Here is a 27,388-nt window from a genome sequence, read left to right on the forward strand (position 1 = left end):
CCTCATTCAACAAATATGTGTTGAATACCTACTATGAGCAAGAAACTTGCTCTAATGCTTTTATTATATGCTTTGGGTAATACTAAGGTGAAGAAAGACACTGTCACGGCCCACAAGGATTTTTCCTTCTAGTAGAGGAAATATGATGTACACAAATGGCCACGTTGGGGGCGGTGGGGGGGGGGCACTGTGACATGTCGGATAGAAGGTACAATGTTCCATCTGATGGAAGAAGGAGCCGTTGCTTCCACCTTGGAAGGAATCAAGACTGCTGTACGCAGGTAGTTAGATGGGAGCTGCCCCTTTAAGAAGAGTGGGATCTGGACCAGTAGAGATGAGCAGTGGTCTTTCAGGTGGAGCACACAGGGTGAGCGCCAGCAGGGCTGTCCAGGGAAGGTTCTGGGAATAGCAAATTGTACCTCCCCTGTTTCTTCTAGCTGTGTTTTCATGGGAAAATGTCTTCAGCAACCTGAGCCTCGGTTTCCCCATGGGGCTAGTTCTGTATACTCCTCAGAATAATTGTAAAGATTAAATGGCTTATAATAGGCAAGTGTGTAGATCATTGTTTGTGCTTCAATAATGGTAGTTAGTGTCGCTCATGCCTGTTTCTGTTTCTCCCCTCCATTCCAGTCCCTAAGCTGGTGAGAAGCAGATTCCCAGGAATTTCTACTGGGATATGGAATTTGGGGGCAAAAAAGGGAGGGATTGGCAGGTCAATATTGATGTTTAACTGAGGAGGTTTAGGATTGCCACAGGCAGTCCCCAGCAGAGGTAGTTCCTCCCTGTCATCAAAGGGCCCTCGTGTCCAGGATTGAACTGTTCCCATCTTGTTACAAACTGCACGATGGCATGAGCATATTTTCCAAGTGTCTTGTCACATCCACATCACCAAAGAGCTCTTCTTTCCAAGACATTTCCTTCACTGCTTTCCCAGTCTTCTGTTCGAAGACATTTCCAGAAAGGAGCTTAAGAATTCACCAGCTGCTCCGTTCCTAGCAGAGTAGGTCTTCTGGACTCATCTCAAGTGTAATACACCTCATTTGGAGCTATATCTTGTCATTTTCCATTTTTGGTATTCAATTCAACAAATGCTTGAAATAAGATCTTCCCTGTAACTCACTCTTTTGTCTCTAAGTTTTGGCAGAGGCTTCAATGGTTAGTAATACAGCCCTTGATGGGAAATCCTGTTGTCATTCCAATGGGAGGTGCTGGAGTCTCTACGAAAGACTTTCAAAGGGAAGGCTTGGAGCCACGCTGCTGGCTTTTGTCCTTCACGCAGCCCACGTAAGAAGCTGAGGTTGACAAGAGATTGGAAAGTGGCGATTTCTTTACAGAGAATGTCAGTGAGAAATCATAAATTGCTTCCAGCTTGCTCCCTGACATGTTGAGCTCATTCAGTGAAGTAGAGGCTGTGCTATAACCACACTGTGTTAGGAGTCGGGGAGTCACAAAGGTGAATAGGCCCAATACCTGCAACCTAGGAGCTGCTAAGGAGCAGTAACACCTTTAATAACAGTCACACCCTGAAAAGCCTGACAGTACCATTCCAAAGTAGTACAGGGGATGGGAAAGACATTCCATCTTAGGACCTGGAGTCTCTGTAGCAGGGGATCTGGGCCAGGGCAAATGGCAAGGGTGGGGCAAAGGCATTTAGTACAGACAGAACTGCTTGAGACAATCCAGGTATACAACAAAGCACAGGAATGCTTGCCGATCAAGATCATACAGGCTGTAACTGTGACAATGGGAATGAAAACGGTGGTATGTTTTAAAGATAAACAGCATAAAACAAATCCTCACGGTCCTTTACAGTTTACAGAGCTTTGGGGGATATCTTACTAAGCTTGTCAATCACCGCAACACACGGGATCAGCAGGGAATGTGCTTGTTTGACAAAAGAAATAACTGTAGGTCAATGTTATTATCTTACCCAGTAGTACAGAGCTAGCCAACGATATAACTAGGATCTGACCCTAGGCTTCCTGGTTTCAGGTTTTGTTTGTCAGTTGTTTCATGGCATTTAATCCTCTCCCTCCACACAGGTTATGAGCAGTTCAGTTCTAGCAACTATTGCAAATTTTACTTTTGGAATTCCAGGGCTGTGCTGTGAAGATTATATCGATTGATTCACCCATTCAACAGACAATTACATTTTAATGCGAGGAGATGGATCATAAAAGATATGCAAGCAATGTATGTATATATTAGATGCTAATAAAGTCTAGAGGGAAAAATAAAGCAGAGATAGGGAATAGGATTCACCAGGCCTGCAAGGGGTTGCTATTTTAAATAGGGTCATACATGAAAACTTGTGTGATAATGGTGACATTTGAGCAGAGACTTAAAAGAGGTGACATGAGCTAGTGAGTCATTCATTGTCTGGGGAAGGGACCAGTTAAGACAATGGCAGTTATCCAGATGGCAGCTGATGGTGGTGTGGACCAGGGTGAGAGAGGTGAAGACGGTGAGAAGTGGTCAGAGTTTGTATCGTTTTTGAAGGTAGCGTCAGGAGGACTAAGACACTGATGAGATGTGTGGTATAAGAGAAAGGAAAGCACCTCCCCAAACCCCAACACCAAGATTTTCAGCCTGAGGCAAGAAAAGGTGAATTTGCACTCTGTTGAGATGACAAAGGCTTCAGGAAGAAAAGGATCTGGGGGAAAGATAAGGAGTGTATTGGGGGGCACTTTAAGTTTGAGATGCCTGTTGGACGTTCAAGTGTTGATGGCAATTGGTTATAAGTGTCTGGAGTTCAGGAAGAGGTCAGGACTAGTATACAGAAATGGGAGTTAGCATAGAGTTCTACTGATTTTCAGTGGAGTGATTGTCAGAAACTGTGAAGGATCTGAGTTTGACCCTATTTGAGGTCAGCTTACCCCAGCCTCATGGATGCTGGCAGAAAACATGAGTTCCTGGGGTCACAGACAAAAGACATTATTACTCTCAGCCGTAGCCAGAGTACCCGCCTTTCCCTACCCTGTTCCCTGAATCTCAGTTCCCTAAGGCAATGTGGAGAGGGCCAGAGGTGCCTGCATACACACAGGGGGTTGCATGACAGGAAAGGAACCCCAGGCTGAGGGAGCCTGAAGCTTTTGTAACAGGCAATAGGCATGCCTATCCTTTGCTCTGAGATGGACACTATCTGTATGTTCCAAAGCTGTTTGCTACACAAAGATCCTTGAAAAGACAGTCCGGAATAAAGCCAGTCGGCATCTCTGCTCATGAGCTGTTCAGAAAGGCAGGAGAATTGTCTCCCCACATGGTGTCACCTCTGAAGGATCACTGTGGAAATCTTAAGGGGCACTGTTGGCTTTTACAATGACTGTGGGTGCTACTGGCATTTCATAGGCAGGAGCCAGGGCTATTCGATATCCTGCAATGTGCGGGACAAGTATCACACAAAGAGAACGATCTCATGTCCCACACAACTTTGAATGCCTTGTCAGGCATTCACTGAAGTGAAAGAAATTATAATTATTTGAATTATTTGAACCTCGACTCTCTTTCCACTTTACAAAATATTCTTTTTAGTATGGCAATATACGCTTAATATTTAATCATTTAAATCAAAGGCACATTGTACTTTGCTTTGTTCAGAATTTAATCCAAAGTTATCATTTGGGGAAACAAATACATTGTTAGCAGCAAGATCCATTATTTGAGTAGTCACACCACATATCAGATTACAGTTGCAGCTGAAACAATTATAGTAATTTTAGGGGTGTGTGTGTGTGTATTTATATTCAGCCTTTATTTCGTAAGGTCAAATAGGAAGAAATAGACAATTTTGGGGGGGTATTATCTAACTTCTCTTAAGTAAAACTTACTCAACATAAGAGAGTATGATAGAGTCCGATGCTTGCTACAAATCCTGTTGAAAGATCAACGAGGAAGAGGATTGGAAAGTAATCATTGGATTTAGCAGCATAGAAATCATCAGTGACCTTGAAAAGAACAATTTCAGCAGAGAGGTGGGGACAAGGGTCTGTTTGAAGTTGGTTCAAAAGAGCACGAGGGGACAGGAGTTGAGACGCGAGTATAAACAACTTCTTTGAGGAGGTTTCCTGTAAAGGGGAGCAGAGCAAGAGGATGATATGCAAAGCACTTATCCCAGGGCCTAGCACACAGAAAGGGCTCAAAAAATGTTGGCCAAAGAAGGGCTTGATGACCCATGGGAGGTCTACTGAGTAAGGGCTAATGGAAACAAATGTAGACATAGGGGCTGGTCAGGAAGAGCTTCCTGGAGCCTTGTCAGTCTTAAAAGAAATGATGGGGTTAGAGGGGGAGGATGGAGATGAGAGGGTGTTTCAGGCGTAAGCCAAGGCGCCATGATGGGGAGGAGCTGTGGGGGAGCTGCCTGCCAAGCCTGGGAGCTTTGGGCGGAGCAGCCAGGGTTGACTAGGGAGACCTGGAGACAGCAGACTGAAGACCTTGAATGCCAGACTGTGGCATTTATTTTGGGTCTGATGAACCAGCAGGGAGCCAGAGATCCTGAGCAGTCAGGGGCATACTGGGAATCTAGCACTGATTGTATTTCTCAGACTGTGAGCTATGATTCTATTCCAAGTGTTGAAGTTGGGCAGGTTACAACGCATGCTGCCTCCCTACAATCTAATGAAAAGCACATATTTTTATGCTAATCCAACCTTCAGTTTCCTCCCTGAGTTAGGGCCATCCTGGGAATACAATTCTTGGGATAAAGATTAATGGAGAATAGAAACTTACCAGGGATCTAAGGAGGGGTGGGAAGAAGGGGTCCTCCTGAAGGAGTGCATTTGATGCTGGCTTTAAAACAGCCTGTTTCTGCAGAAAGCCAGGCACTACTGTCAGCTGCCTGTTAGCAGCGGGCTCTGGTTTCTCAGGCAGGGGCCAAATACATGCTTTAACAATGCTTCTTCATTTCCATGAATCAGGGCGAGCAAACTGCAAGCTGGCTGGGTATTTTAGAGGTAGGATTATTCATCTTGTCACGTATGGTATTGACATTCTGACCAGGCATGTTTGGCACAGTCCAGTTACCCAGGGAATGAATGAGTGGTGAGGGTCAGTCCAAGAGGCAAAGTGGTCCAGGGGCAAGCACCAGGCTTTGGTCCCAGCTGAACCTGAGTTTGAATCCCAGTCTTTCACCTCCTGCCTATGTGACCTCTGACAAGTCCTTAAACCTCAATTACTTTATCTGTCAAATAGGGTGATGCTTATCATAAGGATCTGCTACCCACAGAGTGTGTTGCATAAGAAGGGTCATGCCATTAGTTTATGTTTAAATGCCATCCAGTTGTGAGGAGTCAATAAATGACGGGGTAAATGGAGAACCACGGGAGAGAAGCGCCAGTACTTTTTGGCCAGAACGTGACAGTTCCAGCTAGTTAAACCTCACTTAGCCCCAGATTATAGTCCCCTCTTTGGTAATCCTATTTTGTTCACATGGTCCAAGTTATAAGGAAAGCTCTCACAGGAGATTGCAGTCATTGCTGAATTCTTTAGATTGTTAGATTATTAGGTAATGACTCAATATCCTTTTTGATCCTGGGGCTTTTCACATAGAGAGATTAGGCAGGTGCATAGCCAGAGGGAAAGAGCAGGCAAAGAAAGTGCTTGTAAACAAGTGACTCTGGGCTCCATCAGCAGCTTGGAGCTATATAGAACTCTATAGAAGTATAGCTTTGTCTTAGATCATCAAGTGCTGGCTGGCATGATGGAGACACAGATGTGTTTCCATGGGTGTTAGGGCCTTGCTTGCCCCACTTCACCACGGAAAAGTTGCAACGCCAGCTACATACAGGAATCCATAGAAATTCAGCATGGCCTGTGAGGGAGTTGGTCCGACCTCTACCTGGAAGGGAGTTTGAATTATTCTTGAAGTGGGACTCTGGAAGCTGGCGTGGGAATGCGGGGCAGGGCTGCCCTGGGCCTGAATGGAGAATGATGCAGAGACAGCCACCGGTGGGGCTGTGGTCTGAGGGGCCTTTGCGAATCTGCTCCCCTAAGTCACCCCTCCTCTTTCCCTGATCCCCACCAGCCAAGATATCTGAATTCTGCCATTGTATGGAGACTCAGATTTGGGGTCTGAAATCCTCCTGCCTGAGCTTAAACCTTAACTCTAACATTTACTACCTGCATGAACTTCGGTTAATTAACCTTTCGAAGCATCAGTTTCCTCTTTCTCAAAATGAGGATAAAAGTAGCATTATTGTAGCATAAATCAGGATTTTTTGGTGAAGATTAAATGAGAAAAATCTATGAAGCCTAATTCAGTGTCTGTCGCAGAATAATTGTCAATAATTGTTAGCAAGGGTATGTGAGAGGTTACACTGGTGAATGACAATACTTTTAGAAAATGCTTTCCCAGCATTACCACCTTCAGTTTTCACATCTAAGAAGAATTATCACTCTTTTTAATTAGATGATTGAGGTTCAGAGAAGCCATATGACTTTCCAAGTTTACATCCTAAGAAAAATCAGGAATTCGACGGAGTGGTCCAAATTCAGAGGCCAATTTTATTTCATGACAATATGCCGCTGGATGAATGCTTAGAGAGAAGGGGACAGGGCAATAGTAGCTGGGAGAGGGAGGGAACACAGAACGGAAAAATGAAAGAGTGCTCAAATCCACACTTTTACGCATGGAGTTAGGTGTTAAAGAGTGGAATCTCTGAGAATAATATCCATAGCTATACTTCACTCACTTCTGGAGGATTATAGATAGGAAACCTCAGGCATCCAGAACACAGAGAAGGTCCAAGAGAAAAGAACACCCTTAAACACTTTAGCTGGAATCAACGTGCTGAAGTTCAAGCAGTGGCAATCACGCAGAGAGGCACCTGGAAACCTCACGCAGCGCCAGTTCGCTCTGCTTTTATGTGCAGTGTTAATAAGTGTATCTTCCTGATTCATTTACTAGGTCATAAATTAGAAATGGTATATTAATTGAAGAGAAAATTGACGTACGGACCGCAGAGAAGAACTAGCTGGTAGCCTAAGAGAAAAAACTCTGACAAGCAAAACAAAACTTAAACGATTTTACCAGTTTGGGGTTAAGTGCAGATAATCACAGCGCTCCCTCTGTATCCCACCCCCTACCTCATGGTGTTCCTTCCTATATGATGGCACAAGATAACTAACTGAGCCATAAAAGATAAAAACTTAAATTGTTTTCACCATCCCTAATTAAAGGTAGCAGAGAAGTTTCAACATATTTTAGCAATATTCATGTCTAAAATTATTTTAAAAACTGAAAATAAATGCCGAATTTGATTCGTTTCCTAGACAACTTGATGGCAAATAAACAGGTTTTATCGTCACTAAAAAGTAATTCATGTGTATAAATGAATTAGAAAATGAACTTTTCTTGAATAGGTAGTCCAAGGACTTACATTTTTACTTCAGTGTGACCTCATCTTGACTCATACAATTACATCCACAATACTCCTATTTCCAAATAACGTCACATCCTGAGGTACTGGAGGTTAGGACTTCAACATATGAATTTGGGGGTGAGAGATGGACACAATCTAACCCATAAGAGGTAATCCACAACAAGGAGGGTGAGCTGACACACATAATGGGGGAATAGCACCCCAAGAGTGTACCATAGAATGTAATAGAAGAATCTGAAAGAGACAAGGCTCTTCACCTCTCTCAGGCATGGTCTCCTCAACATCTCAGGGAGGCAGCATCCTTCCCCGAAGACGGCTGTTATCAGGGTCAGGCCAGATAATGTAGAGAAAGCGCCACAAACTATGATAACGTGAGTTTTCATTTTTATTATACTAATTCAGAACGATAACTCCCGTTTACTGAGGGCTGTGCTAAACTCTATCTCTTTCAATTCTTACTATAACCTCGTGTGGGAAACATCCTCATTTTATGGGTAAGGAGACTGAGGCCTAGAGAGGTTCAGTCATGAGCCTTAAGTCACATGGCTAGTAAGTGGCAGAGCCAGAATTGAAACTTTGGCTTGTCAGGGTCCAAAGTCTGAGCCTTTACTTATTCTAAATGTTTGCTGGTATTATTACTGAGTTCTGGGCAGTGGTAAGGCTGAGGAAGAGGCAAAAGAAAAGAGATATGTTTTATACTGAGGAGGAAAATTCAGTCTCATAGGAGAGTAGATGGAGGTTTATTTTAAAAGCAACTAAGGGGCTTCCCTAGTGGCACAGTTGTTAAGAATCCACCTGCCAATGCAGGGGACATGGGTTCGTGCTCTGGGCCGGGAAGATCCCACATGCCACGGAGCTACTAAGCCCGTGCACCACAACTACTGAGCCCCCACTCTATAGCCCGCGAGTCATAGCTACTGAGCCCCCGTGCCACAACTACTGAGCCCGTGTGCCTAGAGCCCGTGCTCCACAACAAGAGAAGCTACCGCAATGAGAAGCCCGCGCACCGCAATGAAGAGTTGCCCCTGCTCACCACGACTGGAGAAAATCCACACGCAGTAACGAAGACCCAATGCAGCCAAAAATAAATAAATAAATTAATTTAAAAAAAAAAAAGGAAACTAAGCATGATGTTAGAGGGTGGGGATAAAAGAGAAATAAATAGATGGATGAGATCTAGTCCTTGCCCTAGAGAAGGCTGGGAAAGCAAATAACATCTGTGTATTGTGACCTTGATGGGGCAAGAAGCCTCTGACCCCAGAGTGAGTAAGTGCCTGGAGGCTGAGGTCAGGAATGCAGGGGAGGCTGCAGGGGGCAGGTGACTTTGACCTGATTTGGAATGTGTCAGGGTATGGGCTCTGTTTTGAATCCCAACTCTGCTGCTTGCAAGTTGCCTGCCTTTGAACAAGTTACTTAATTCTCGAAACTTCCATTTCTTCTACTGTAAAATGAGATTTTTTCTTTTTTTGCTTTAAAACCACTTGCCTTTCTTTCTTCCTATAGAGAACTCCCTCCTTTTCTTTTCACCAGCTCCCCTCCCTCTCAGAGGAAGGTGGGCCTGCGTGCCCACCACAGGCAAGGCGTAAAACAATAGTAAAGCAGGCTGAGCCCCGCGGTGATTCCCTTGTTGGTGGTGGGTTTAGGGGTGGGCATGAAATGCAAGCCCAGGCAGGGAGATGTGAGGGGAAGCCTGCTCTGGTTCTTCTGGTAACGTGCTCCCCCGTCATAAAGGAATATTTTATGTATATGATAGAGCTGTCTTTTCTGCCTCTGGACATTCTGTGAGGATACGGCATCTGTAAGTGTGGAAGTATCTTGAAACGGTGTTGGTCGCTAATCTGAGGAGAAGGCCAATGAGAATGGCAGAGAGAAAAGCCAGAAATGAACTGGACCCTTGATGATTTCATTCAGTCACTGTGTTATCCAGCTCTGGAGCTACACTACCTCTGGAGTCCTTGTTAAGTGAGAGAATAAATTTCTTAATGCTTAAGCCAGCAACATCAGGGTTTTCTATTATTTACAGGCAAAAACATATTACATGATTTATTACCTTATAGATTTGAGGGAGATAAATGAGGAAATTCCTATAAAGTGTTTGGCACTGTAAAATGTTAACAATTATTATTAACAGAACACTTTATTATGGAATTATATAGTACTTTCTTCTTTGCTAATATGTGTCATATTTCTCCAAATACATATGACCACATTTTGGCCAGAATCAAAGGTTCTGCATTTTTGGTGCTCAATTCAGTTGCCAAGCACAACCCATGGCAGAGGTTTAATGTCAGTTTCATAATTTATCTATCTACCAATCTGTCTATGTGTTATCTATCTATCTATCTATCTATCTATCTATCTATCTATCTATCTAGTCCTCTAAATGTAACCTCGATGGACAATATAATGCAGATGCCCTTGTTAGTTGGATGGAGATCCTGTCCTCAGGATGTTTTATTTTGCCACTCAGCAGTAAATTCCACAAGAATCCAAGGAGTCTGAAAAAGGGGAACATGGCAGACCTTTCTAAAACTGGAAGGTTCCAGAATCACAGACTATCAGGGCTGGAAAGAACCTGGGAATCACCTTGTCCATCTTCTTCATTTTGCAGTTGAGACCCAGAGACCTCCTTATGGTCATACAGCTAGAGGCCAGGTCGCGACTGGAACCCAGCCTCCAGACTCTGACTCAGTCCCCTTCCGTAACATGTCATTACTTTCTCAGCTTTCTCCAGAGTCAGCTTCGCTTACAAGCTGAATAAGCGGGAGGCGCTCTCCTCGGAGGCTGTTTGGGCTGCCAGTGATCCGTGGGATCCACGGGAATCTGTGCATCCACTTCCTACCAAGGTCGTTCTGCAGAGTTGCTGCCAGGGACCAGGTGTCCTGGCATGAGATCTGAGACTCGGCACCCTGTGCTGTCTGCAAACATCAGCCCCTCATCCCAAGGGGTCACTGAGGCCCAGATGTTGGGAAGAGTCCTCTCCCTGTCCACGCACTGGTCAGATCCTAGCATGGAGGGCTGGTAACAAGGGCAGTGCAGAGAACACAGCACCTATAGGCTGGGCAGCCATCCATCCTGGGGTGAGATTTAGGAGCCCTTGAAAGACCTTTCTTCCAGTCTGTCCCAGTCTGGCTCTGCACATGGCCTACCCTCACCCTAACCACCCCCCCATCACCCATACACCATGCACGTTCACAACTTTGTTCATGCCCTTTTCCACAGGTGAATGCTCCTACCTACTCTCAGTTGCCCCCAGCCCCAACTTGTTGGCCAGTTCAGTTTCAGTGCAAATGGCTACTTCTCCCTCAGAATTAACCAAACCCTTCTCGATGTTCCCACCATACTGAGTTTACTTCATCGTCATAACGTTTAATTCAAGATGGCTTTAGTTGAATCTTTTCTACTAGATCAGCGCTTCTCAAACTTTATATGCATACAAATCACCTGGCGATCTTAGCGAAATACAGATTCAGAATCAGTAGGTCTGGCATAGGGCCTGGGAATCTACATTTCTAACAAGCTCCGCGGTGAAGCTGACACTGGTGGCCTACGGACCACACTTGCAGTGGCAAGGTACTGCCTCTGAGTTCCTGGAAGGCAGGTGCCATGTCTTATTCATCTTTGTAACAGCAGCTTGTAGTATAGTGTCTGGCTGCTTATAGCTGGTTAACACACATTTGTTGAAGTGAAATGGGTTAAGGCACTGGTATTTCTGGGGTGTTTCCCTTAAATGTAAGTGTGTGATCTGGGTAGTATTAGAGTATTGTTGTAGCTGAGATTTTGGCAAGTAGGGTGGGGCAGGGCATGGGGCTCGCAGCAAGGCAGGATAAATCCTGAGTAGGACCAAGACCTCATCTTTACAGATCCAGAAACTCACGTTTATCAGTCTGTTTAGGTTCTGAAGGACTGATCGATGCTTATAAACCAGAAGGCCCGTGTATTCGTTCACATTAAAGGATATGTCTCTCCAGTGACTGAATTACTTGTGCCTGCTTATGAGATGCTCCCCGCCCCCCCCCACCCATCCACGCTCCGCCCCCCACCCTGCCCCTCACCTGAGATCAAAGTAACAAGGGGTAGCTTAGCTCAGAACATTGACTCAGAACATAGATAACTAAATGTACTCGTGGGGAAAATAAAGCAGGTAAAGGAAAAGCTTGACGAGTTGTCCCTTCTCCAAAAGGATTTCATTTCTGTTATACTTATTTCCTCCCCAGTAGTCTTTCTCCTTGGTTAGCAGTGGATGAAGGCAGACAAATTCTTGCTTCTAACTATATGTGTTTCTGGCTCCATATTGACCAGCCACTCCCCTTCAGCCAACACATCCTTCTACCACGAAGCCCAGCCTCAAAATAACTGATTTTATTCTAGCCTTTTCCAGCTGCATTCCAGTCTTGAGGGTACATTCAAGGGAGCATTTTAATGGTGGACATGAGTGTGGCGCCCAGTACCTCTTAGGGTGGGGTGCTTCTGCAGGGACAATTCTGCGTGTTTGAGGCTGACTCTCCTCGTCCCCCAATTCTGGGGACGCCTCCTTTGGCCTCTCCTCTTGACAAGACCGCTGAGGGGGTGGGCAGGGGGGGACAGACCAAGATCCAGCTCGTGGGCTGGCCAGAGTGCTGTGCCCTCCTGTGGCCTGGGGCCGCCAGCCGAGGGGGCTGACTGGGAAAGAGGGCTCACAGCATTCGCCCACTTACCTCCCCTTTTGCCTGATGCTGGGCTGGAGTTCCCTCGTACTTCTTGACAGCTGCTGACTGAGTATCTCAGCATATACTTTGTTACTAACTCACCGCTCACCATGTGACACCCTGTGGGTCACTTGTCTCTGGGCTTCGGTTTCTTCTTCTGTGAGAAGAGGGATTTGGAGGAAATAGACCCAATGGTCTCATCCAGCCCTAAGATAAACAACTTAAAGTGCTTTATATTTATAACCTGCTTTAAAATGCACTATTCATGGAATCCTTACGATTACAATTCCACATTTACCTGTGAGGAGAATGAATGTTAGAGAAGGTAAATACCTTGTCTTAGAACACCCGCCTAGCAATTGGCCAAACACACATTTTCTTAATCACCAACTGGTAATATCTCCTGGGCCTGGACAAGCAGGACCTTTTACTTCTCTCCCACCTTGAGAGAGAAAGCACAGGCTTCTGGCTCCCTTGTTTCCTCCTTTCCTCACCTCTCCTTTCCAGGGTCTGGGCTGCGTTCACCCTCTTTATCTTCTTTCTGCGGAGTTCTCCATGTTCTCCCTCAGCCTTCTCCATCTCTCTTTCTCTCCTCCACCCTCCCTTCCTTCTCCCTTCCCTCTCCATCCCCCTCTTAGCCACCTCCCTCCCCCACCCTCCCTTTCCTTCTGCATGCCAGCCTTTCCTGGTAAATCCTTTTGGGTTCTGCTTTTATAAAGATGTTGCCCCACACTCCTGTGTGAGTCTGTGGGTCAGTGAGGGCAGGAAGATAGCTTCCAGGTGTGACCTGATGACCAGGGTGGTGCTTTCCACTCAAATGCAATGGTCTCCAAACATCAGGAGAAAGATGGCCTTGCATTGGGATCACCAGTGGTGGGAGAGGGGGGTATGATTCAAAATGCAGATTCCTGGGCGCCAACTCAGAGACTTTATTTAGTAGGGTCATACAAAACTTAGTACTCTGTATTTTAGAAAAGCTCTCCTGAGATGATTCTGATGTGCAGCAAGATGCATACTTTACTGTTGAGACCTGTGCCCATCAGACCCTGTCCCTGAGGGTAAGCCAGTGAGTGGCCAAGTGTCCACCATAGTACCAGGAGTGTTGCCTCAGGTGGAGGCCTTGCTTGCAGGTCACAGAACATCAGTTAGTGAGTTTGGCAGCTGCTCCTTCCCCGTCCTAGTTGGATACCCCATCGGTGATATGTCTGGCTGAATAGAAGGGAGCTCCTTGCTTCCACCACATTTGGGCAAGCTGAGTCTCCTGATTTGCATTTCATCTATTTTTGGCTACAAGTCCCTAAACCAGAGATATGCTTATCCCTTTCATCCTTTTAGATAACACTTCCCTCTCTCCTATAGTTGTCACCCCCGTTATTGACTGGAGAAGAGCAAGAGGAAAGCAATTTTCATTCAAGTCCCTCTAATAGAACATGAATTTCCTAATTACTTTAATTAGTTTCCAAATTAAATTAGTTTTCTAATTAAATACCAGGACATTCCCCCTGCGATCTCTGGGTTCTGACAGCTCCATATGTAGAAGTTGGAAGTGTCTCTGAGGCCACCTAGTCTACCTCTCACTAAAGAACCCTCACTGCCTATTGCTAAAAAACATTTTTTGAAGACCAGTGTGTTTGAAGATGAGCTCTGTGCTGCATCACCAAGTTCTTTGCTGGGACCACACTCTGCCTTTGGTTTACCCCATGTGCTCTCCAAGTGGGCATTATGACCCCCAAGGAAGTAAAAATTTGCGATTTTAGATATTACAATGGTGTGTGGCTTTCCAATGGGCCATAGGACATAAAACAGATAGACAGTATATTTCGTTATTAAATTTTCATGCGGTTGTAGGGGAGGAATGTGATAAGGGAACAAATGTTGAAAAGTTTCCTTAAGGAGGACAAAAATGAAAAAAAGTTTGAAAAACACTGGTTTACGCAAAAGGGGTCTATGTCTCTGGGAAGTTATAATTATGCCAAGTCATCCACACCCTTTCATTCGGCCTCTTCTGTGTTTAATTAAGGAGAAAGGAGTCAAGATAAACTTGGAACACACATATGTTAGTCTCTCCAGCTGTTCTTTGGGAATGATCCAATTTGCCCTGACTTCAACAGCTGGGGTGAATTCTCCCTTCTAATTGCATAGCTCTGGTCATTTGTTCCACTCATTTGGCATTTCACTCTTAGCATTAGTGACCTTGCATCGTTTGTATGTATCTGTTCTGTCTTTATAACTATATCATAAGCATTTTATGGTGGAGCTCACGCGTTTATGTATTCATTCATCCATCAAACATCCATTGAGCACCTCCAGGCATAGGGCTAGATTCTAAAGAGACAAGACAGAACATGGTTTCCTACTTCAAAGACTTACCAGTAAATAACGAGTGGTGAAACAGGGTGACAAGTGTACCGATAGAGATGACTAGAAGTTGCATGGAGAGGTATCCTTCCCAGTTGAGAGGAGGCAGTGCTTGAGCTAAGCCTTGAAGGAAAGGCAGAGTTTCTCCGATAGAGAAAAACTGTGTAATAGGAAGCCCATTTTAGACCGAGCTGGAAGCTCCTGATATGCCTGGAGAGAATGGTACATGTGGGAAGGGACTGGAAATGAGGCCAGGGCAAAACACGAGGGGCCTTGAAGCTCATTCTAAGGACATGGATTTTATCCACAAGTCAAGGGGATGCCACTAGAGAATTCAGATTAGCCAGAGGATTGGAACCTGTTTAAGAGATATTGCAACAATGCAGGGTTGGTGATGCCTGAACAAGGGTGGTGGGTGGGGATGGAGTGGAAGTAACTGACCAGGAAAGTTACTTAGGAAGGAGAATCTAGAGAACTTGTTGATTAATGGGCTGTGAGGTTGAGTGAAAATTGGTACCACCACTTTGATGGGACATTTATCACTATCTATTAAAACTGAAAAAGGGAATACTAGTCTATAACTCAGAAAGGTCATTTATGGTTATCTACCTTAAAGAAGAATATTTTCTCAGAATTATTTGTTTTAAAAATCAGATAGGCCATCATTTCCATCAATAAGGAATTGGATAAAGAATATGACATTAAAAGGAGTAAGCAGCACCTCTATATGACAAAATGGTTCTGTCTCCATCATGATACATGACTGAGTGAAAAAAAGTCAGTTGCATTGTAGGATGACACATAGAAGTGTTGATGGCCTAGAGAAAAACTCATTTTGGCATTTGGGATAGCCCCTTTGCAAACAGCTGTCTTCCCACCTTCTCACCCAAAAGTAGACTTGCTAGGCATCAAGTCTCACTCACCTACACAACACTTCTACTTAGTCTTCTTATTTCTTAAAAAAAAATTAATCTTTAGTAGATACGAAATAACATTTATAGAATGCAGGTAAACATTGCGATACAACACTCCTGTGCTCATTACCCACTGTACGAACAGAAAAAACACTGTCCCTCTCAAATCTATCCTATCCTTTCCCTCTCAGAGATAACCATTTTTCCTGAATTTTGTTTTTAGTTCCACATATGTGTTCACATTTTTCAGTTGTGAATGTTTTTGGTTTTTTAAAAAAATTATTTATGTATTTATTTATTTATTTTTGGCTGTGTTGGATCTTCGTTTCTGTGCGAGGGCTTTCTCTAGTTGTGACAAGCGGGGGCCATTCTTCATCGCGGTGCGTGGGCCTCTCACTATCGCGGCCTCTCTTGTTGAGGAGCACAAGCTCCAGACTCGCAGGCTCAGTAGTTGTGGCTCACAGGACTAGTTGCTCCGCGGCATGTGGGATCATCCCAGACCAGGGCACGAACTCGTGTCCCCTGCATTAGCAGGCAGATTCTCAACCACTGCGCCACCAGGGAAGCCCCAGTTGTGAATGTTTTTGAACTTTATGTATATAGAATCATCCACAAAATTATGTATATTTTGTTACATTGTTTTCTCATCCAAAATTACATTCTTGGGATTCCATGTTTGTCTTAGTCAGGGTTCTCCAGAGAAACAAAACCAATAGGAGATGATAGATTAGATAGATAGATAGATAGATAGATAGATAGATAGATAGATAGATAGATAGATAGAGAGGGATTTATTTTGAGGAAATGGCTCATACAATTATGGAGGCAGAGAAGTCCCACCATATGCCCTCTCCAAGCTGGAGACCCAGGAAAGCCGGTGATATAATTCCAATCTGAATCTAAAGACCTGAGAACCAGGGGAGCAATTGATGTAGATCCCAGTGCAAGAACAGAAGACCCATGTCCCAGCTCAGTAGACAGGCAGGAAAAAAAAGGGGCAAATTCCTCCCTCCTCTGTCTTTTGTTCTATTCAGACCCTCAGTGGATTAGATGAGGTCCACCTACATTGGGGTGGGCCATCTACTTTACTTTTACTAAATCCATCCATTCAAAGACTAATCTCACAGACACATCCAGAAATAATGTTTAATCTGGTACCATATGCCCAGCCAAGTTGACACATAAAACTGTCACAATGTTGTTGTTGAATGTAGCTGTAATTTTCATTTTCACTCCCCTATGATATTTTATTTTATGAGTATTTGATAAATGTATCTATGCATTTAAATAGTGAAGGACATTTTGAGTATTTGTCTCTCTCTCTGTCAGTTTTAAACAGTGCTATTGTGGACATTCCTGAGAGTTGTTGTACAGTATATACAAGTAAGGATGTATATCTTCAACTTTACTATATAAAGTCATATAATGCCAAATTCTTTTCCAAAGTGGTTGTATTAACTTACATTCCCCCTCAGAATGTATTAATTATTCTATTTCTTTCACATCGTCAGACTATTGTCAGGCTAATTTTTGTCAATCTGTTAGGTGTAAAATGATAGCTAGCAAGCAAATGTGGACCTCAGTCCTACAACTACAAGGAACCAAATTCTGCCACAACCATATCAGCTTCCAAGAGAACCCTCAGCTGCAGAATGAAACACATCCTGGCAGACACCTTGACTGCACTTTGTGAGACTCTGAGCAGAGGACCCAGCAAAGCTATGCCTGCATCCTGACCCACAGAAACTGAGAAAAAATGTATGTTGTTTTAAGCCACCAGTTTATGTTAATTAGTTACACAATGACAAATACCCAGTACAAGACGCATCCATGGAGAAGGAAATATAACCCTAATACACCACTTGGTTCTATAGTGAACAGAAGAGCTGAGAGCTGTTTCCTTTGGTTTAAAAAAAATCTGGTGAAGGGCTTAGATTGGCTTAGCTGGGTCAGGTGTCCATCCCTTGGCTGATCTATGCCTAGGAAAGCAGAATTGAATAAAAGATGACAGCTCCCACTTGACCCAGATGGTTTGAGGGGACACTTCCCAGAAGAGGGAAGCTTTCTTTTTCTTTCTTTTTTTATTCTTAAGGGATTTACCCTATATTGTGTGTTCTCCTTGCTGTCTCTGAGTACTTGCTTGTGTTCTGTGAATTTGGGAGGGAAGTAAGGAAGGTAGAAATGGGGACAAGGGGGAGGAGAGGCAATGGAGGGCCTATGGCATTGTCTCTGAGAAGGAGAGACACTCAGGCATTGCGCTGGTGAATATGCTTATTTCTTCATCTGGCAATGGTTGGTTAGCTATCAATGAACCAGAGCAGAAGACCAGAATGGAAACCATGACACCCACCCACAAAAAAGTTTGGGTTGTCTCCAAAACCATTTTCCTTCTGTATGTGGATGCAATGAGCTGAATACAGAATATAAGTAGACTTCAAGAAACCCCCTCCACACTCTAGAGCCTGACTGGCCACTCCGGAGCCTCTTGCCTCTGCCAGTGCTCAGACCTACCTTCAGTCTCATGGGAGGCTTTGAGGGTCATCTGTACCCAGGACTGTCTCTCTTCTTCTATGGACTTCATCACGCACGACTCGTCTCCAGGGCCTTGATATGCAACTACCCTGTCCAGTATCTGCCACGCCGTCCCTGGAGCAAAGGAAGATGGGCGAGGCTGCAGCAAATATACTGTGTGGGACTGGCGAAGATATTGAGCTCCTTCATTTTAGTAGCCCAAGAACTGCATAACATTCAAGGGCAGTTTGTACTGATCAGCAAGATATATCACGAGAGAAACTTTTTGTACCACAAACAGTGGCAGCATCTCACTCTCTACACGACCTTCTTCCTGAGTGGGTGTGTAGATGTGGTGAGCCAGAACCTGCTGCCCCAGAGGTCTCCTGCCCTGGAACAAGGCGCCCAAGCCCTGGGCATGTTTCTGATTCTGCCCCTGATGGTGTCTCACTTGCAGGACTCAGAAGGAGTGGAGCTGCGGTGTCACGTCCTGCTCATCCAGGCCTTGTTCCTGCTGCTGCTGGTGGTGATCACAGAGCTATGGGCTCCCAACGTGCGGCAGCTCTGGGTGATGAAGGCCTTTTTATATATGATTATAGGCTCTTGGCTCATCCAGATAGGCTTTATGCTGTACAAACCAATCTCTGGCCATAAATGGATGGATGATGACAAAAATGATATTTTATTTGTCACCATCTTCTTCTGCTGGCATGTGGCTTCCCTTGCCATTTTGATGATCTGGATCTACGGCGTCTCCTTTTTGTGGTATTGTTACATTTGCTGATGTCTGAACCGGGTGAGCCCGGAAGGGTTCCTCTCACCTGCACATTCTGGAACAACTGGAGGAGAAGTTGTGGGACGAGGAACTGTCAGAGAGGGAGACCAAGTGTCTTTCCTTCAGAGGTGCCACTGAGGCAGCTCACTCCGCTGGGAGGGGCATACAGCTCTCTCCTCTGTTGGCTTCTTTCAGTCTCGTTTGCTAAGCAGTGAGCAGAGAAAAGGCAAATGAACCCAGGAGGCATGTTACTATGACCTTCACTTTCAACTCCCCAAGTATTTCCCCCATCTCCCCTCGACTCGCCTCAGCTCCAGCCAAAGCAATCTGCTTGCCCTGCTCCTCTCTGCATTCTTCACCCACCACCCCAATCCAGTAGAAAGTGAAAATAAATGTACTATAATGTGCCTTTGGGTTTTTATAAATATCCCTCACCCACCACATAGAGTACCTACCACGAGTCACTGACATTTAGTAATTATAATGATTTACACTCTTTGGTGCAGCATAATATTTTACCCATCATAATAACCACCTCCTCATCCTTTTTCTTTGTGGATTGCTTCAATACTCATACTAAATCTGAACTGTTAATTTGACCATCTAGAACTCAGAGAACTGTTATTGAGGTCTTTCTTTTGATTACTTTATGGTTTATCAAACAGAAAGGCAGATACTTTTTTTTTTCAGCTTTGTTGAGGTGTACTTAATATGTAAAAAAATTGGACATAAGTTATACATTTTGATGAGTTTGGGCATAAATATATTGTGATACCATCACCACAATCCTTAAAGGCAATTTCCTCTTCAGGGTCTAGAAGAACAGAGCAGCAACCTGCACATAGCGAGGGCTCAAAAGTGTTTGTCTGCTTCCAGAATTTCTCCAGCCCCTTCTCGCCAAGTGTAGTGTCTGTCAGATTCTTCTACCTGGGTAGATCAACCCATTGCTGTGTACACACCTCAACGAATTTCCAAATAAGACTCACCTGCACCCAATCTTTTCTGGTTCTCATATAAAATAAAATCCAATGGCTTAGGGCTGAGTCAAGATGGCAGACTAGGAGGACACGGAGTTTGCCCCTGTTCACAACTAGGGCATCTACCAGGCACTGGTGGGGGACCACTGACACTTAAGCGGACAGGAGGAAACCCCAAGCCACCCGGTAGGATGTCTAGGGGAGGGAGTGGGGAGGAGAAGTGGAGGTGGGATGGGACCGGTGCCCCTGAGGGGTGACTGGGGGAGGGGTGGGTTTCCCACACCCAGAGGGGCCCACTCATGGTGAGGTTGTCAAGAGGGATGGGGAGAGATCTTCGGGAGATCGGAGGATTGGAAGTGAATGCGGCCAGCTTTTCCCCTGTCCACTTGGGCCCCAGGGAGCCTGCTGAGGTCCCAGGCCTGATCCTCTGCCCTCCGAGGCCCCTTCTGGCTGCATGGGTCCTGAGGGTGTGGGAGAGTGGCAGGCGGGGAGGAAAAGTAGATGCTGGATGCAAGCAGTGCCCCTGAGGGGTGGCTGGGCGAGGGGAGGGGTTCCCACGCTCAGGAGGGGCACACCCACAGTGAGAGGATCAATGAGGATGGGGAGAGACCCTCAGGAGATCGGAAGATCAGAAGGGAATGCGGCCAGTGTTTCCCCTGCCCAATTGGGCTGCAGGGAGTCTGCTGAGGTCCCAGGCCTAATCCTCTACCCTCCAAGGCTCCCTCCAGCCACGCTGAGCCTAAGCTCCACACCCACACCCACACCCAGGTCTTTACCTCCAGACTCGGCACTCCGAGGCCCCCTCCCACCACGCTGCCGTTTCCAGCTGCGCATGTCCTCAGTCTAGACCCCGCCCCCGCCTAAACCCCACCCCCACCTAGACCCCGCCCCCAAAGCCATGTGTAAAATAGATAGCTAGTGGGAACATGCTGTATAGCACAGGGAGATCAGCTCAGTGCTCTGTGATGACCTAGATGGGTGGGATGCGAGGGGAGGGAGGTCCAAAAGGGACGGGATATATATATATATATATATATCTGATATTCCTCATTGTACAGCAGAAACTAACACAACATTGTAAAGCAATTTTACTCCAATAAAAAATCCAATGGCTTGTTTATTCTGCATATTTTTCTTTTTAATCCTCACTACTATTCTATGAGGTAGACTTATAGATGATAACCTAAAATTCAAAAGTCTTAACAAAGTCGCTTAATGTAGGTAGACATTTAGCCATGTCACATAATGCTATAGCTGCGAGTCAAAGGGAATGGAATTCTGTGCGGGTAGAGTTAAAGTATTGGGGACTTGCAAAAGAATGTCTTTATGCCACCCGTTCTGCTTTTCTCCCTGCTGTCTCCAGGATGTGGAGAATCTAAGCTTCCCTACTTGCGGTCACGGCTAAAATATTTATGCTTAGAACAGAGTGAGGCTGGGACAAGGATTCTAGAGAGCCATTATCCTTCTAGTTTCCCTTGCTTCTAGTTCCTAGGAAAACAAGATGTAACCCTTTTCCTTTGGTTCTGGCGCTATTCTTCCTTGTTTATTTTCTTGTTCAAAAGTTAAGGTGTAGCAGGGGTAAATTGTTGTCTGGCTGTTAAGAGCCTCTACTCTCTGGTTTTGGGAACTTGTGAGCATTCTGATGATTGCAAAGGAGGGAGGTACTTCCCAGTGTTATTTACAGGGGGTCAGCAGTGTCTCAGAATGCAGGCTGGCATGCATGTGCTGAACGCCCAGTGTGTGAGCAGCGGGCAGCTCTCCATGGGAGGCTTACACCTTGCACCAGTGGGATGATGAGGTAATGATGCTGTCCACAGGACAGGAGCCATGGTCCCCGGGGTGGAAATAAAATATTCCCCAGACATTAGTTCAGCTTCTGTGCTTCTCCTTGCTCCTGGTGACCGTGCAGCTCTGCACTTTCCGCTGGAGGTTCTACTCTGTTCCTGGTTGCCACCTCTGGGTCCCGTCCCCTTGTTTCTTACCCACAACCTTGGGTATCTTTTCAGGCCTTGGCCAGCCTTGCAGCTCCTCCTTCCTGTGGCCTCGTTCAAACTCCTCTAATGCCTTGAGTTTGGGGTGGCAGGGAGTCTGGTTTTCCTCTATATTCGTTCCTAGTGGTTTGACAAAACTCTGTTTTCTACTTCATTCAGGCCGCCTCTTCTTCATATTAAAAGCATATTTTCGATTTTTTTTAACCTAAAAATTGACTTTTATTTTTTGGTATTACAATTTGACCTCATCTTGAGGCAATGTCTTTCACTATAGGGAGAAAAGTTATATACAAGGGCAGAAAAGAAAAGACAAAATATTACTATTTTAAGGTATTTTCTCCCTACGAAGGTAAAAGTTGAAGAGATACCTAAGCCACTTTTTGACAGATCTGTCTTGTTTCTGAGTACTTTTGAGATCAGATACTGATGAGCTCATCTCGTGTAGTAAATTAATGCCTCAAAATATTATTATGTCTCACAATGTGTACCTTTGAGGTAAAATAATAAATAGTAGCAGGGACCTTCAAAGCCACAAAGGATTATTACTGAGGCCTGATATCATGGTGGAATGGGCAGGGCTGCTGTTTGGGTGATAAGGAACTTTCTGCATTCCTCATATCACAGTAGTATGAGCACTCTGACAGTAATCCTAATGACGCTGGAATGTAAAATCAACTGAAGAGAAGTCTGGGAAAAAAAGAAAACTAAAAAACCCAAACAGAATTCTGGAGACAAAGGTGTAATCTTTACCACCATCCACCAGAGGGCACCATCTTTGCATGAGCTAGGAAAGGGCCCTTGCTCTCCATTTGTGCTGAGGTATCAATTTTAAATGAAATGAGGGAAGGATGAAGAGGAAGGTAGAAAAATACATAAGCAAGTGTTTTCCAAGCATCTAGTAAGCATAATGAAGGTCTGTTTGTTTCCTATTAAACTTAGATGTGTGGACATGAATAAGCGCAAAATGCAGCTAATAGATATAGAGTATATATGTATAGAACTATATACATAGATACATAGATGGATATATAGATAGATAGATAGATAAAGATAGCTGTATATACATAAATATATAGATATATATGTTTGTGTGTCTCAAAAACACAGCAGTGTCAAAACACTTGAGCTAAAATGGCTGTTTTTTAGCAACTCTATAAAAGTCATCAAAATGCTCATTTAGCTCATCACATAGGCATACAGTAAATAGTTGGTGAATGAGTAAATAAAGCATCTAGTACAGGTGTAACATGGATGAAATGTCAATTTAATTCTGATCTGGGTTTTGAGGGATAAGCAGGAGTTTGTTAGAGGAGTTCAGGGCAGGCACTCTGAGGTCATACCTTCCTGTACTCATAAGCCCAGCAGTGCAGTTCCAGTGATGGGATTTCATGGCCCGATGGTACCAGAGAAAACTCTTGAGTTCCTGCCCCCTAGGAAGGGTGGCTAAGGAAGAGCCACACAAATTGTTTTATGGAAAGCTCATTAATTTGCATTTCAGGTGAAAGGTAGAAGATTATTAACGGGCTCTTCCAATGGAGCGCGGTGCCAACAACAAAATGCTTGCAATTGCTTGTGTTATAATCAATATTCAATATATTATGGTACACATTTATAAACTAATTGTTAAGCTTTTAAACTTGGCATATAGAATTACTTTTAAATGTAATTTTATTTTAAATTGCTTTCACTTTTTCCTCATTTTTCAGTAAAATCATACATTTGATAAATCAAATTTTCCTAAACAGATACCACTTCCATATTTTGTTAACTAAAATTCCTTAGGCATTTCATATTATGAGCTGAAAATATGATTTAAAAAAATGCTTTACATACCTAACAAGGCAGATTTACAAACCTAACAAAGAAGTTTCTCCTAAGAACTTAAAAAGGCTCTTGTAAATTTAATGTCAGATTTTTAAATGCAAAACAAAATTTAAGCATTTTATTGTATAAGAAACAACATACACAAAATAGCACACATTTTTTTAAAGTACAATATATTTGCATGTGTGTCTTGATGTTTCATGTGTTCCAAGATGAGTTTGTAGCCTACCATGTTTCTTCAACCATCAATTACCTCATTCATTAATCAGTGTAACACACACACATGCACACATCTTAAGACAATTCAGGGTGAAACTCTGAATAATTTAATAATCACATTTTATTCCTTAGATTATCACTTCCTTTGGAAAAGAGAGATCATAACCTGGGCAAAGGAAATTCTTTTAGTTCTCTTCCTAGAAGAGTGGCCTATACAGCACTGGTATATACCCACATTCCTTAAGACACTATTCTTTTAGAATTGTCTTCAATGAAGATATGTGAAACCAGCCTCTCCTCCTAATCACTGCCTCACTATCTTCCCCGCAGCTCAAAGAGACTGACTACTGGAGCTATTAGCAACCAAATGGAGTGTTGTCACCCCAATAATAGCAAGAACTAAAAGCCAAAAATGCTAGCTAGAGGTTTGAATTACATGATGGTTAGATCCCTGACTTTCAAGACCTTCTCGTTCCCAAAGTGAAAGGGTCCCAGATGTCTCCCGAACTTGTGTGATGATAAGAATCACCTGGGGTGCTTGGTAAACACATACATTACCAGGTCCCTGCTCTGACAACTCTAGCTTAGAAGAGCCTGGGTGAGGCTCAAGGGTTTTGTATATTTTACAAGTGCCTCAGGTGATTATTATAATATATATAAATATATTTATATATAATAATATATATATTGTTATTTAAAATATATTGTTATTTAAAAAAATTATACCTAACTTCACATCTCAGCTCTACCACTTACCAGTTGTGTGTTGGAGCAGATCCAGTGTGCAATGATTTCCCAAAGCTCTGGGCATCTCCATTACTCCAGTGCACACTTACCCTGGAAATGGCAGCAGATCTCTTTGGCAAAAGTTAGGAAGAGACTCCCAGGAAATACCTGCAAAAATATCCCAAGGTTCTTCCTAAGGGGCAAAATGCTTTCTTTTCATTTAAGAGCTTCTAGGTCTGACTCAGGACTGAAAATTTGATGAGGGGCCTGGAATACTACATGACGGCTCATTTTTGGTTCATATTCATATTAATTCATTCACTCAAATATTTATTGAGCACTTCCACGTGACAGAAACTGCTCTAGATGTTTGGGAGGCATCATTTAAAAAAAGAGTACAAAATTCCTGCCACCATGTAGCTTATGTTCTCAAGTAGAATCTTAGTGAGCCTGCCACACATTGTTTCCAAGGGACCCTATGATCAATAGCCACCGCAAAGAATCTGTGGGTTGGATCATTCTGATATCCATACACCATAGCTGCTATTATATCCACATATACTTTGGTGGTTAGCACCACCTCCCATTGCAATTAAAGGTAATTTTCAGCTACAGCATCTTCTTTCAGCCTTTGTGGACATCTCCACTGTGTCACTACTGCTGGCACCATCACCAATGAGCCTTTGCTGTAATAAGCACCACCATGCATAATCTCTCATTGCCCCTGAGCTTTTTTCTTTTACTATTTAAAATTATTATAATTATTATTGTTTATTGGAGTATAACTGCTTTGAGTCACCCCTTCAAGATGAAGAGTTCTGGATGGAGGATCTGACTGCTGAGTCTAGGACAGGTGCCCGTGTCCTTGCGGCCAGGATAGGAGAGGGACCGTCTGGTTCCTCTGGCAGGAGACAGTCCCTCCAAGACTCACACAGTTTTTCATCCCAAGTAAGAAGGATGGTCAGAGACTGAGTGACCAAAACAAAGCTACACAAAACGCTAATAAATGCACTTGCCCCTGACCCACTCGGTGTTCAGGATCCTCTTTGGGCTGATTTACAGGTATCCTAGGACAGTGTAAGGAGGGATCTAAATGCGGCAAATCAGACCCAGACCCGGGACTACCCAAAATCATTTGCCTCTCCTTCAAGTGAACAAGAACTTAGTCTTCAAACCCATTTGAAGGCAATAAAAAATGAGTAACAAAAGTTAATTTCCACATTAAAATCTTCTGAACACTTGTCTTACAGCAAGCTGTTCTCTGTGAGTAAACTCATGCTGAGTTCCAAATTTCCAACTTGCAACAAATGTTTTAGACCTTGCTAGAAATTACTTCTGCCTCCTTTCTCATCGGTTATTATTGTTCTTCATCTCTAAGACTGTTTCTATGTGGATAAAAAGTGTTCTGCTCTTTTCTTTGAGCTGCTCATGACCCCAGAAGTAGGCCTGGCCCAGTTTACAATAGAAAACCATTATACCATGCTGAGAAAAATTAAAATGAAAGAATTATAACTTCTTTCCCGTATTGCCTCTTGCTTGCCTCTACTTTTCTGGAGTGATTGGTCTAGATGAATGAGGGATTGATCAGCATTAGAACATTTCTGGTCAAAATTGGTCACAGAAAATCTGCAGTTCTTTTGCGTGCTATGATTTGATGAAAATATTAAATGACTCTGTCTCAGTCTTATGGTAAAATTCTTAGATATGTGAGGTACCTTTTTCTAAGTAGCTCCTTTCCATATAGATATTGTTTATGTCTTCCTTTATAACATCTGTGGGAAAGAAAGTCTAATTAAACATATAAGGATACACACAAGAAGTGGCAGGAGAAATTATACAGAAAAATACACCATTGTGAGAAAGTCCAAGAGAGTTATTTCTAAGCCCATTAAAATATGTTTTTCATGTGAAAGGGAGGTTTGATTTACTGGCACATTTGAAATAACATGGGCTCTTGAATCAAATAGGCAGAGTCCAATCTCAGTGTTGCACTTATTAGCTTTCATTGAAAAGGAGGTGATGATAATCCCTATTTTGCATGGCTGAGAATTGAATGAGAATCAACTATAAACACCTAGTCTAATTCTTCCTCATGGAAGGCATTCAGCTAATGTTTATTCAATCTTTTTTCAAAGCCAGTGGATAGTAACCCACAGCCAACCAGAGGAAACTATCTAGGAAGGAAGAGAAGGGGTAGAAAACAGCATGGATATTAGGTTGAATTTTCCAGATTCTCTGAGAGACAAGTCAAGTCATTAAACATTCACTGTGTACCTGTTAAATTTCTAGCAGGATATTGGATCCAAAAGACACGTCAGAAATAAATGAACAGATTCCTACTCCCTCAAAGCATAAAATCAAGTTAAAAAGACAGAACTTAAACTCAGGATCTAGAATTAGACAACAATTATAAAGAAACTGTCGAACCACACCAAATAGTATGGACTAAAGCCCTAAGTATGGGAAGAGTCTGTATGGTTAAGGGAATCCAGAAGATCAGGTAACATAAAGACTTATTTTCAGATTGAGATCTCTACAAGAAGTATAGAATCTGGAACCCCTAAGAGGTGTCATTGTGCATTCATAAGGAGCAAGGTTCTGTTGACTGGGGTCTAATTCTGCTCCTAATCAATCGCAGTGGCAGGAAGAGCAAGGCAACATGAGCAATGCTGGTGAGTCTCTGAGAGGGATGTCTCTGCGGCTTGGAGCCCCCCAAATAAGGCAAACCACTCATCTTCGTGGTCGTTAACAGGAATGAGTCATTCAGGGACACCACATGTAGATTTTATGTTATTCATACCAGTTGTTTTTCCTCTCTCTTCTCCCCTTCACCCACCTTATGCCACCACATCTTTTAGGATCAGATAGAGTCCCATTCATAAGACAACTAAGGCAACTAGGAGGGATAACTAAGAGGGAAGAATTAAAATGCATATTGGGCCATTGTGTGTCATACCGCCTCCAGGGAGAAGGCTAGCATGAGGTTTGGGGTTATCCAACAATTCCTTTGTTACCACATCAGTATCACT

The 27,388-nt window shown here is 43.7% G+C and overlaps 1 pseudogene across 1 annotated transcript; it reads left to right on the forward strand.

Moving 5' to 3' along the window:
* The first annotated feature begins 16,655 nt into the window (after nucleotides 1-16,655).
* Nucleotides 16,656-19,009, forward strand: LOC309666260 (transmembrane epididymal protein 1 pseudogene; annotated as a pseudogene). Its single transcript has one exon. The product of its transcript is annotated as a transmembrane epididymal protein 1 pseudogene (transcript).
* The last annotated feature ends 8,379 nt before the right edge of the window (nucleotides 19,010-27,388 follow it).

Source organism: Balaenoptera physalus (genome assembly GCF_965194825.1).
Source record: "Balaenoptera physalus genome assembly, chromosome: 1".
Taxonomy (NCBI): Eukaryota; Metazoa; Chordata; class Mammalia; order Artiodactyla; family Balaenopteridae; genus Balaenoptera; species Balaenoptera physalus.